Source organism: Mauremys mutica, chromosome 2 (assembly GCF_020497125.1).
Source record: "Mauremys mutica isolate MM-2020 ecotype Southern chromosome 2, ASM2049712v1, whole genome shotgun sequence".
Taxonomy (NCBI): domain Eukaryota; kingdom Metazoa; phylum Chordata; order Testudines; family Geoemydidae; genus Mauremys; species Mauremys mutica.
The window spans coordinates 269,675,289-269,687,558 of NC_059073.1; the positions used below are offsets into that span (position 1 = coordinate 269,675,289).

Sequence of the window (12,270 nt, forward strand, 5' to 3'; positions counted from 1 at the left end):
CCGGAGCCGCGGGACCAGCGACCGGCAGAGCGCCTCCCGCGGCATGCCGCCCTGCTTGGGGCGGCGAAATATCTAGAGCCGCCCCTGGTTATCCCCATAATAACTGGTTTCACTTCCTGCACCAGTAACTGCAGTTCCTCCATTTTGTTACCTAGGCTCCTCGCATTGGTGTACAAACATCTTAATTTTTGCTGTTTGGCTTTGCTCACATTCTTTACCCGATTAGGCACAGACATTCTACTATTAGACTGGTATCTACACTACCCTTCCTCCTGTTCCTGAGCTCTATTTCTCCTTCACTAGCCCGTCTTTTCCTCTGCCTGGTTCTCTTAGTCACGGGCTTCCACTGTCCACTTTCCTCACCCAGCAGTCTCCCATCAGAGTTCTTTGGTCCTGCTTCCATCTGCAAGTCTGAGCTTTTCCCTTCAGCCTCCTCATGTCTTTGCTCCATCATCTGCTTAAACCCCCTGTTTACAGCTTTGCTTGCTGGCTCCTGTGCCGCTGCAGCTAGTAATAACAGTGGATTTCTGGGGTCTTGGATGCACTAGTACTTTCAAAGTGGCTAACTGTGATGAAGCTAAACTGGTAGTAGCAATGGGGGGAATTTTTGGACAAATCTTAGTGTAGACACAGCCTTATGGCACGCATGGATTGAAAAAAAATGTGTTTTAAATATGAGAGTTAATACATTTTAACTAATATGATCTTAAGAAAGACTTTGAACCTTATGCTAACTGGTCAATTTGTTTCAACTTGGGACTTAGCTAGTCAACGTCCATCTGAAAGCAAGTAGACTCAATTTTCAGCAGATGTATATTAGCATAGCTCATGCAGCTATACCAATGTACACCAGCTGAGAATCCGGACTAATGTTATAAAACTAGTCATGTAAGAAAATGCAACCCCACTGAAATCAGTTGTGATGTGGCCACTTACATCCAGGCTGAATTTGACCCAAGATTTATCACTATCTAGCTAGAGGTATATTACAGTGAGTGAGTGTGTGTATGCATACACACAAATATGTACAAATATCACTTGTTTGTCCTGTTCTTCGGAAGTATATCAACTGCAAGATAATTAAATAGATCTGTATAAAATATCCACCTCTGATTTGTTGTTAAAATAGAGCTTATGAAGGGAAGAAGCTGTTCACTTCAGTTACATCATCCTTTCTAAATGCAAATAATTATAGGCTAGGCTAAATGGAAACACAACAAGCCTTGATCTTTCTGCAAATGAGCTACCTGGAATAATTTGTTCTTTATATCTTACTTGACAATTGTCAACAAAGACAGCAATAGCGTTAATTGCCTTATCATGCTTGCTTACTCCTGCTGGAAGATTTTACATCCTATTAGAGAGTCCACAAGTCTTGGCATGGATTTCTGGGTTTATTTACATGAGATTATGAAAATTTGGAAACTGGTTGTCAGAAAAATGAATGTTCAAGTTACCACATTTTATCTTGTTAAACAGGCTTGCTGTTGCTTCTGATTCACTGTGGGCTAGGCTGAAGATGATAAAAAGAAACATTTTAATTACTATTTGAATTTACACCACTTCCTTCTTGAAGTGCACCACAAAAAATTAGTATCTTGCTTAAATGTCAATGTGGAATTCCTGAATTACATTATATATTTAGTAATATTTTTAAACACAATAACAGACAATACCAAATTATTAATGTCCTACTCATCACTTTCTGGATGAAATCTCTCTAAAGCCCTGCTGATTCAGCTAGAAGTACCGGTAGCTTTCCTATAATGATACTTGTCTTCATCTATTAAGATTAGCGGAGGGTTTTGTGCCTGTTTCTGCTATCACTACATTCAGTACAAACTTCTCAGTGATTTCTTTTGTGCAGCATCATGTCTTAATGTCTAAGTATTATGCTGGAATCTGGAAAAATCACTAACACTTTCACTTTAAATTATTTTATTGAGCCATAAAGGTCTCTTTCTTCTGTAACTTTAGCTATTTTGAAGAAATTAGACTAATACATTTAAAACAATAATTAACCTGTCATTTTATTTTTCATATATGAAGCCTAGAACAACATTGAGATAGGAATAATAGGGGGAGCATCAGCAACTCCTATTTTAAGATTGCCTTGCACTTCCCATTGTAAAATTTTTCTAAGCTGTTTTGAGGAATTCTCTTTATGATTTTCAGCAGGAATTTTTAGAATTTGACAGGGTGATAGTCCTGGGATTAGAGATGTGCCTTTTCTTGTACCCATGAAAATACATTTTGTTTTGGCTAGATTAGAAGCTATTGAAAATCACCATTTGCATTGTGTGTTATGCACAGGCCAGTTTGCAAGATGGTTGATGCTTAAAAAAAATAATCACTCAATGGATTGGACTGAGCGTATTTCCAGTGTCTCACTTCAGCATGCCGCACACAACTGAACCTCCAGATGGGGAGCAGATAAAAAGATCACACTGACATGCTGTTTGGCATATAGGAAGATATAATGGGCTAGGAGCCAACAGACCATGAATTCTAGCTCACCACTTCCCCTAACTGGTGTTAATTCTATGGTCCTCACAACTCTTGTTTTTGAGCAAGGCCTCATATCCCACTGAGAGGTTACACAAACTAGAAACAGAATCCAGATTCATCTAGCACTTAGAATCTCTTGCATTTAGTCACATCACCTCTGAGAAGGAATAGGGCCAACCCTATATGTTCACCTATGCTGTTTGTAAAATGGAACTACTCAGATGCATAAGCCACTGTTTCAATGTGTTAAGAATTTTCCTATAATGGTTGGTTCAAAGAAGATACTAGTGTTCTCTTGCTACTAGCTATTTAATTAGTATTTTAGCTCAATGGTAGAGGTCTGTGGCACAGTACTGAGCAACAGAAAGGGCTTCCATTAATTCTTGTTTATTGCCTGTGACCTGTCCCTGACTTAAAATACCTGTGACAGAACCTTAACCTTACTTATTACAACAGCTTGTAACCCATTAACCTCCCGTTTTTTGTCCTATGACTGCAGAGATGTTAATGGGCCCCTCTACCTTGAATGGTCCCTTGCAATTTGTATTAACTGGTTATGCTAAACAATCTGTTCCACCTGCATTTAGCTGTGACACTTGGAGTACCTTTCCCAGACCGGAAGAAGAGCACAGTGTGGCTCAAGAGAGAGCTTGTCTCTCTCACCAATAGAAGTTGGTCTAATAAAAGATATCACCTCACCCATCTTGTCTCTCTAATATCCTGGGACTGACACACCTACAACTACACTGCATATAGGGTGACCAGATGTCCTGATTTTATAGGGAACGTCCTGATATTTGGGGCTTTTTCTTATATAGGCTTCTATTACCTCCCACCCCCGTCCCGATTTTTCACACTTGTTAGCTGGTCAGCCTAACTGCATACTCTACCATTACTATCACTAACATTTAGGTCATGATTACAACAATTAAACAATGGGTCTGGAGCTCTTTCCTCAGATATTATTCATGTTGAAGTCAGTGGCATTAAACCAGTGAAGAATTTGGTCCATTAAGTTTTATTATATAACTGCTGCAAAGTTATACACAACTCACAAAAAATAAAAGATGTGTGTTTGAGTGGCTTACAGATTTCTGAAATACAGAAGACAATTTAGTTTTATTGACTGTCCATCAATGGGAAGAGGAGGAGAAATAGTATGATGGCCCAGGACTTGTTTTAGCAGTAGGCCTGGGAGGCAGTGGTGAGTGGGGTTGATTGGAAAACAAAACTTTCATTTAATGAAAAAATTCAAGGGTTTGGAATTTGTTTTGTTCCACATTAGAACAAAACTAATATGTTTGAAAGTTTTCACAAAAACAAAAGACAAATCAGCCTTCCAGAATTGCCACTAGCTCCAGAGTTAGCTTCAAGTCCCTAGCCTGAATCAGGCAGAGCAGGAACTTCAAGCTGGTGAGTGCCCTGGGCTATTGGCTAATCAAGGGGCTCTTTTCTTCCCCAGAAGTTCTATCCTGGCACTGAGAAACCATATGGAGGAAAGTTTCATCAAAACAGATACGTTTTCACAAAAAGTTTCAGTTTCAACAAATCGGCATTTTCTGAGGAAAAACATTTCAAGGGTTCAACAAGAAAAAGTAAGTGTTTAGACATGTCTGAGAGAAGATAACACTGATAATGTAAATGTATGCCTAAGCACATATATTGCAGCCATTACTGTAGTACAGGGGTCAGCAACCTTTCAGAAGTGATGTGCCGAATCTTCATTTATTCACTCTAATTTAAGGTTTCGCGTGCCAGTCATACATTTTAACATTTTTAGAAGGTCTCTTTCTATAAGTCTATAATATATAACTAAACAATTGTTGTAGGTAAAGTAAAGAAGGTTTTAAAAATGTTTAAGAAGCTTCATTTAAAATTAAATTAAAATGCAGAGCCCGCCGGACTGGTGGCCAGGACCCGGGTAGTGTGAGTGCCGCTGAAAATCAGCTCGTGTGTCGCCTTCGGCACACGTGCCATAGGTTGCCTACCCCTGCTGTAGTATCTATTAATTCATCAGGGGACACTTAGTGTACACTCTAATTGTGAAACCCAAGAGCAAAGTCTCTGCTGGTGTAAATTCATGCAGCTGCACTGATGTCATTGGTATTGTGCCTATTTACAACAGCAGATAATTTGCTCCCCCCCCGTACCTCCCCACTGTGATAAGATCTTATGAAGCAAATGAAGTAGCCTAGCAAGCAACTTTTCCCTGCGGCCTGCTGCTTCCCGCAGCTCCCATTGGCTGGAAACAGCGAACCGCGGCCTCTGGGAGCTGACGGGGGCCATGCCTGTGGACAGTCAACATCAGCAAAATGTCTCATGGCCCACAATCAGATTACCCTGATGGGCCACATACGGCCCGCTACTGGCCTAAGGCCTTCAGAATTCCCTCAGGTAAGGATTGTTGCTGGCATTTTCTCTGTAAACTTTTTTTTTTTTAAAAAGGTATCCTTCTTTTATCGTCTTAAAATTCTGCTGATGTAAGTGTTATCTGCACATATTAAAGGCTGACAACACATATAACTTTATAGCACTTTTCAATTTCAAAGCATTTTACAAGTACTAATCCTCACCACATCCTAACAGGTAGTTAAGCAACTATTATAATCCCAAACCAAAACAGGGTGGTTAAGTAATTTGTCCAAAAGCACAGAGTAATTTTCAGAATTAGAAGTGGTTGAAAATTTGAAATTTTATCCTGCAGGAAATGCTGATATTTCAAAATTTGTTTTTGTCTCAAATTGGGACAAAAAAAAATAAAAAATCAAAGTATCAAAACTTTTAGCAGAATGCAGAAGTTCAGCAAAAATTATATTTTGAATTATAGATATGTTTTGTTTTGATATTTTTAATCAAAATGAAATGTTTTGACATTCCAGAAATCAAATAGTTTCATTTCAGGTCAGTTCAGCATTTATCTGTATTTCCCCTGACTTGCACAGTTCCTCATGGGAGTTGTAGCTCAGGTGTCTCATGACTCCATTCTCCTGTATGGACTGGGCTTCCTAGTTGAACTCCATCTCCCATGATGCACTGTGGTCACACAACTCCTGTGATGCACTATGGTGGTTTGACCAGAAAAGAGATTATTTTAGAGTTTTATACTGCTTTTCATCACGATAGTATCTGAATGTCTTCCATGTCAAATCAATAGCAATTTTTAAATCTTTAGTGCAGTTCATGATGTCTCTGCCTCTTTTCCCTTTTTGGAGTCAATACTTTGCTTGAAGTAGCGTTGTGTTTTGCTTTGATTATTTTAAGATTTTATTAATTTCATTTTTGGGGGGTTGGCATGGGTTGAATGGTATAAAGGGGTGTCAGTGTTTTGAATATCATTCATATGATGGAAAGGCCTTTTCAGATAGAAAGGTTCTGCAATGTTTCCTAAAGATGGTCAGAATGTGGATTCACCTGATCTCCTCTGGAACTTTGTTCCATAGCAAAGATCCCCTGCACTTTGTCCCCAGTACTCACATGCTTTCTCCTAGGCTTTTGACCTGCAATGCCCCAGAGGAATATAACTAGTGTATTGGCTCATAGATTTAAATTTGGTCTTTGGTGTGGCCCGTTAATTGCTTTGAACATTAGAACCAAGGCCTTAAAACTGGCATTGGAAGCTGACTGGGGGCCAGTGGAAGGACTTGAGCATAGGCCTTATGTTTTTGAATGTTTTTAAATGTTATAATTCTTGATGTCTGATTTGTGTCCATTTATTCTTTTGCATAGAGACTGTCCGATTTGGCCAATGTACATGGCAGAGGGGCATTGCTGGAACATCCTACTAATACATTCCAGAACGATGTTCACTTTTTTGGAAACAGCGTTACACTGTTGACTCATATTTAGCTTGTGGTCCACTATGACCCCCTTTACTCAGTACTCCTTCCTAGGCAGTCATTTCCCATTTTGTATGTGTGCAACTGATTGTTCCTTCCTAAGTGGAGTACTTTGCATTTGTCCTTATTGAATTTCATCCTATTTACTTCAGACCATTTCTCTAGTTTTTCCAGATAATTTTGAATTATAATTATAATTATAAAAGCACTTGCAACCCCTCCCAACTTGGTATCATCCACAGATTTTATAAGTGTACTCTCTATGCCATTATCTAAATAATTGAAGAAGATATTGAACAGAACCGGACTCAGAACTGATCTCTGTGGGACCCCACTTGTTATGTCCTTCCAGCATGATTGTGATCCACTGATAATACTCTCTGGGAATGTTTTTCCAGCGAGTTTTTCCACCCACCTTATAGTAGCTCCATGTAGGCTGCATTTCCCTAGTTTGTTTATGAGACAGTCATGCGAGAGAGTATCAAAAGCTTTACTAAAATCAAGATATACCACATCTACCACTTCCATCCTATCCACAAGGCTTGTTACCCCATCAAATAAAGCTATCAGGTTGGTTTGACACGATTTGTTTTTGACAAATCCATGCTGACTGTTACTTATCACCTTATTATCTTCTAGATGTTTGAACATTGATTGCTTAATTATTTTCTCCATTATCTTTCTGGGTACAGAACTTAAGCTGACTGGTCTGTAATTCTCCGGGTTGTCCTTATTTCCCTTTTTATAGATGGGCACTATATTTGCCCTTTTTCAGTCTTCTAGAATCTCTCCTGTCTTCCATAACTTTTCAAAAATAATCACTGATGGCTCAGATATCTCCTCAGTCAACTCTTTCAGCATTGTAGGATGCATTTCATCAGCCCCTGGTGACTTGAAGACATCTAATTTGTCCAATTAATTTTTAACTTGTTCTTACCCTTTATGACCCTCTTCTGATCCTACCTCATTTTCACTAGCATTCATTATGTTAGATGTCCAATCACCACCAACCTTCTTGGTGAAAACCGAAACAAAGAAATCATTAAGCACCTCTGCCATTTCCACATTTTCTGTTATTATTCCCCCCCGCCCCCACTGAGTAATGGGCCTACTCTGTCCTTGGTCTTCCTCTCTGTCAGCAACAGCAGATGGTCCAATAAAATCAAGGTAGAGGTCAACTTAATACCTACAAGTACAATTTTTACTAAGAAAAATACTGTCAGCTAAAAGCAGGGGCGGCTCTAGCTTTTTTTGCTGCTCCAAGCACGGCAGTCAGACAGCCTTTGGTGGCTTGCTTGTGGGAGGTCCACCAGTCCCACGGCTTCGGCGTACCCGCCGCCGAGTTCCCACTGAATCCACAGGACCGGCGGACCTCCTGCAGGCGCGCCGCCGAAGGCTGCCTGACTGCCGCCCTCGCAGGGACCGGCAAGGCACCCCCCGCGGCTTGCCGCCCCAGGCATGCGCTTAGAGTGCTGGTGCCTGGAGCCGCTGCTGGCTAAAAGGTCTGCTGACCTGTCCCTCCGCTGGTTTAACTGCTAGTGTAGAGGGGACAGTTTGACTAGTACCATTTCAAGACTATATTCCATTCAATCTACTTTCTATAAGTGTTTGAAAAATGGTAATGTCTCCTTTATTCTAGCAGTTAAACCAATGTTAACACCAGCTGAGGGAAGACTGTGGATGACGCTACTACTGACAGCTATTATTTATATTGAACTAGTGGAATAGTAACTTTTGAAGGGAGGTGGAGCAAAATGGTATCTGAACAGCACCACTACATTGCATTGGTGATGATTAAAAAGTAGTAATTTCTGTGAATGTTCTTAATGCTGGAACACACTTGTAATTTCATTGCATATACTAATGGAAAATCGGTAATGTTGAAGTTACATTAGGGGAAAAAATGAAAGTGACACCACAGACTGCTGCTACACAGGTGATAATGAGAAATTCCTTAAACCTCAACAGATATTTAGTCAACTACAACACCAGACAAATTGAACAATTCCCTAATTATTCAAGCAATTCATTACTATTGTCTCTCTCCAGCTAAAGCTACCAGCTTAAGAAAGAAACATATAATTAGCAACTCATGAACCCAAGGACATTCAGCAAGTCTAAATAAACAGGTTATAAGGAGCATTGTTCTCACTATCCTAATAAATAACTTCTTTTGTAGGAGTAATGACCAATCATTTGTAAATGACAATCCCACAATTATCTTTCTCTATTCAGATGTAGGCACAAACAAATCACTTAATAAATGCAAATATGTGGACTCTAGTAATCTTAGGAGTGCTTTTGTTTTCAGGAAGAGATGTCAATGAGAGTAAACAAGGAAATCAGCAGAAAACAAGTGCCATGTATCAGGTTTAAGGAAGTTAGTAGAGCAGGAAAAGGCATTTTTATCTGGATTACTTGCTTTTTTCTTTAAAGATGTTTCAGGGTTGTAGTTGTTTTGGGGAGGGGAAGGGAGAGGAGGGAGTTGGTTAATTTTTCTTCCAGTGGAAAATACAAAGTATTTGGTATATTCAGTGTGTTCTTTGACCTATGAGACCCTTGGCATGATCACACAATACAGGTTATTTAACCTGCCTCAATATTTACTACAAACATCTAGCATCGGAGACTGCTGTGCAACAGGTATGTTTAGCTCTGCTTAGTCCTCACACAGCCCTGAATTCAGCCCTATTAGGGTACACAGGCTCAGGGGCAGCTCTAGGCATTTTGCCGCCCCAAGCATGGCAGGCAGGCTGCCTTTGGCAGCTTGCCTGCCTGCCGCCCTCGTGGTGACCAGCAGAACGCCCCCCGCAGCTTGCCGCCCCAAGCACGCGCTTGGCGTGCTGGGGCCTGGAGCCACCCCTGCACGGGCTGCAAGGTAAGGCCAGAGTCCAGGGCCGTCCCTAGCCATTTGGGTGCCCTATGCAGCCCCCCTGCAGGAGACTGTGAGGGGGCCCCAGGACTCCCCGTCACCCCGCTCCCAGGATCTGGGAGGCAGAAGCTGTGGGGAGCCACTTTTGGGGGCTTCACAGGCCCAGAGTGGCCCAGGGGATTAGCGGGGGGCTGGGAGCAGCCCTCTCCACTTCTCTCACCCCAGCCCCAGCTGTGTCGCTTGGGGGAAGGGGCTGGGGGGGGAGAAGGGAGAGATTCCCCCCTCCTCCTCCTCCTCATTGGCAGCTGCGGGAAGTGGAGGAGCCCGCCCCCTCTCCGCTCTACTCCACCAGTTCCCAGCCGTGGCGCTCTGCTTCCCACCGTCGGTGAGAGCCGGGGTGGTCCTTTCCCTGCACTCACTGGTGGCTGGAAGTGGAGCGCCGCGGCTGGGAGCTGGCGGAGTAGAGCGGGCTGGGGCCAGGTTGCTCCGCTTCCCGCCACTGCCAGTGAGTGCAGGGTCACTGGGGGAAGAGGTGGAATGGGGGTGGGCCAGGGGCAAAGCAGGCAGGGAGGGTAAGAGGCAGGGTGGAGGGAGTTGTCCTGGACCCTACACATTCCCCTAGGGAAAGCCTCGGCCCTGACCCTTGCAGTGGGCACAGCCCATGGGGGGGGGGGCGGGGGCAGGCTGAGGGATAGGGCTGGTCGCCGGGGCTGGTGCTGCCACATATGCAGCATGCAGCTGCCTAGGGCACCATGAAATTTGGGGCAATTTGGTGCCCCAAATTTCATGGTGCCCTACGCAGCTGCGTATGCCTAGGGACGGCCCTGCCAGAGTCCCTACAATCAGCCATCCCTCTTCTTGGGCAGATATTGCAGACAGTTGCCCCACTCTTGTGCTTCCTTTGGGCTCCCTAAATTATGGCTGTGTCCTCTCCACCAGTGATATAGCTACCATAGCACAGCATAGCATATGAACACTGAAAGCCCAGTAATGGCCACTTCAGCACTGGTCCACTGGGAGAGGACATATATAGAGAGAGAGGGAGAGAGAGAGAGAGAGAGAAAGAGCGAGAGAGAGATGCCAACTCTGGAGACTCCAAGTTGGAATGTATACAGTGCTCCATCTTGTTTTCAATGGCTCTCACACCAAGAAAGAACACTGCATATGGAGTTCTGTAGTTTCTGTGGCCCACACTGGTGTAAGGTGGTTGCAATTTGTTTCATTGTACTACATGAACTGAATGTGACCTTCAGGATCCTGATGACAAGGAACCAGTGATGTGCTGAGCTGGGCAAAGTTTTGACAAACCCAGCTCTAAACAAATTTTATCATCTGATTCAGAAATTAAAACCTTGTTTACAATCCTTTATGTTAATACCTACCTGTTATATAGCATTTTGCCTCAGTAGATCCCTTTACAGTCTTTAATGCATTTAGCCGCACAACATCCCCATGAGGTAGAAAAGTGCTATTATACCTATTTTACAGATACGAAATTAGGGCATAAAGAGGTCATATAAAGCCTGCAGCAGAGCAAAGAATTGAACCCCTATCATCAGAGTTCTAGGTTAGTGCCCTAATCACTGGATCATCCTTCCTCTAAATTGATATACAATTAGCAAAAATTCTGCTGCAGTGAAAATGACTGTTTCATCTATTATATAACACTGAGGAATGAAGATTACAACAAGCATGGCTTCCTATATTATCATTTCATACTGAGTATGTTTGCACATTTTATCAAATTCAAGTGTAGTTTTGCAGTATCAGCCACTGATATAAATTTGTAAGCCCAGTATGGTGTGAGCTCATTGTTAAACCAGGAATGAACAGATCAGGGAGCCTGAATCTTCATTCAATTCATTATGTCAGTGCAACTTTATTGAGGTCAATGGTTTACAGCTGTACAAAACTAGTGTAATAAAGTAGGGAATCAATTCCAAAGTTCTCATTCCATGTCTACCAGCAAGTTCCTGTGTGACTTTAACAAATCATTTAGGGCCATATTTTCACCCAGTTGCTCCTGCTGAGCTGAGGACTTTTAGCAATCTGTCCATGAGAGCCAAATTCTCCTGTCATTTACCCTGGTGCGGTCCCTCTCAAGCCAGTAATAATTAATAACACATTGTTGTATGGCACCTGTCACCCTGAAATCACCAAGGACTTTGGAAAGATGGGAAAGTGGTGAAATGTAGGATCAGAGAACTTAAATTCTCATTTCTGTTACACCAACACAATCCCATTGCCTGGGTGCAAGGCACTATATAAACACCAAGTGTTGTCTGACTTGGATCATGCAGAGAAGAACAACAAGTTATTTAAGTAAGAACTGCTCTTTCACTTCATCTTGTTGTATCGAGATGGTGGTGAGTTTTGTAACTCACAAACATTTAAAGAGCAGATATTGGAATAGTGCACAAGCAATTTTTAAAAAGTGAAATGAATGAAAGCGGAGAAGTTTTGCTTTAGATGGCCAAAGGGGAATCCGGTTCATTTACAACACCAGTTCTTTTAAAAGTTCATTTAAACATAGCTAGTAAGTAACTAATTGCAATCTCCAAACTACTTTATTGGCAATTCATTTGAAACACAAGTTATGTGGTGAATGCATTTTTATTCAAGTAAGAGAACATTAATCTTATTTAATTTGTGCCTATGAGATGCATATGCCAAGGTTTTCAAGTGTAACAGATCGTGGCATATAAATTAAGCTCAGCATCTGCAGAGTGCAACCCTGTTTGATTGCTATTTGACATTTCTCTTGAGAGCTGATATACTGATGTTTTATATTCTCTCTATACTTTGGTGATGCATAGAAAGTACTAGTATTTCTAACCAATGCATTTTATAAGCTTGTACACTTTAAACATTGAATGATGGAGATGGCCATCAGTTGCTCAAATGGCAAAATATTGAAAAATTAAGCTGTCAGGTTCAATACAATTTTCCATTTAGTTCTTCATAACTGTAAACTGAACTGGGAGAGAAAAGCTTTCATACAGCTTGTGAATGGTTGTTTACAGTAATTTATTAATTTATTTGTTTCACACTAAG

The 12,270-nt window shown here is 41.7% G+C and overlaps 1 long non-coding RNA gene across 2 annotated transcripts in view; it reads left to right on the forward strand.

Annotated features, from left to right (window-relative positions):
- The window catches only part of LOC123365142, a 72,212-nt gene that overhangs the window by 29,822 nt on the left and 30,120 nt on the right, over positions 1 to 12,270 (forward strand). For both annotated transcript variants that reach the window (XR_006577446.1, XR_006577447.1), the window contains one exon: positions 3,971 to 4,103. This is a non-coding gene — a long non-coding RNA (uncharacterized LOC123365142). The remainder of the gene's footprint in view (positions 1 to 3,970; positions 4,104 to 12,270) is intronic.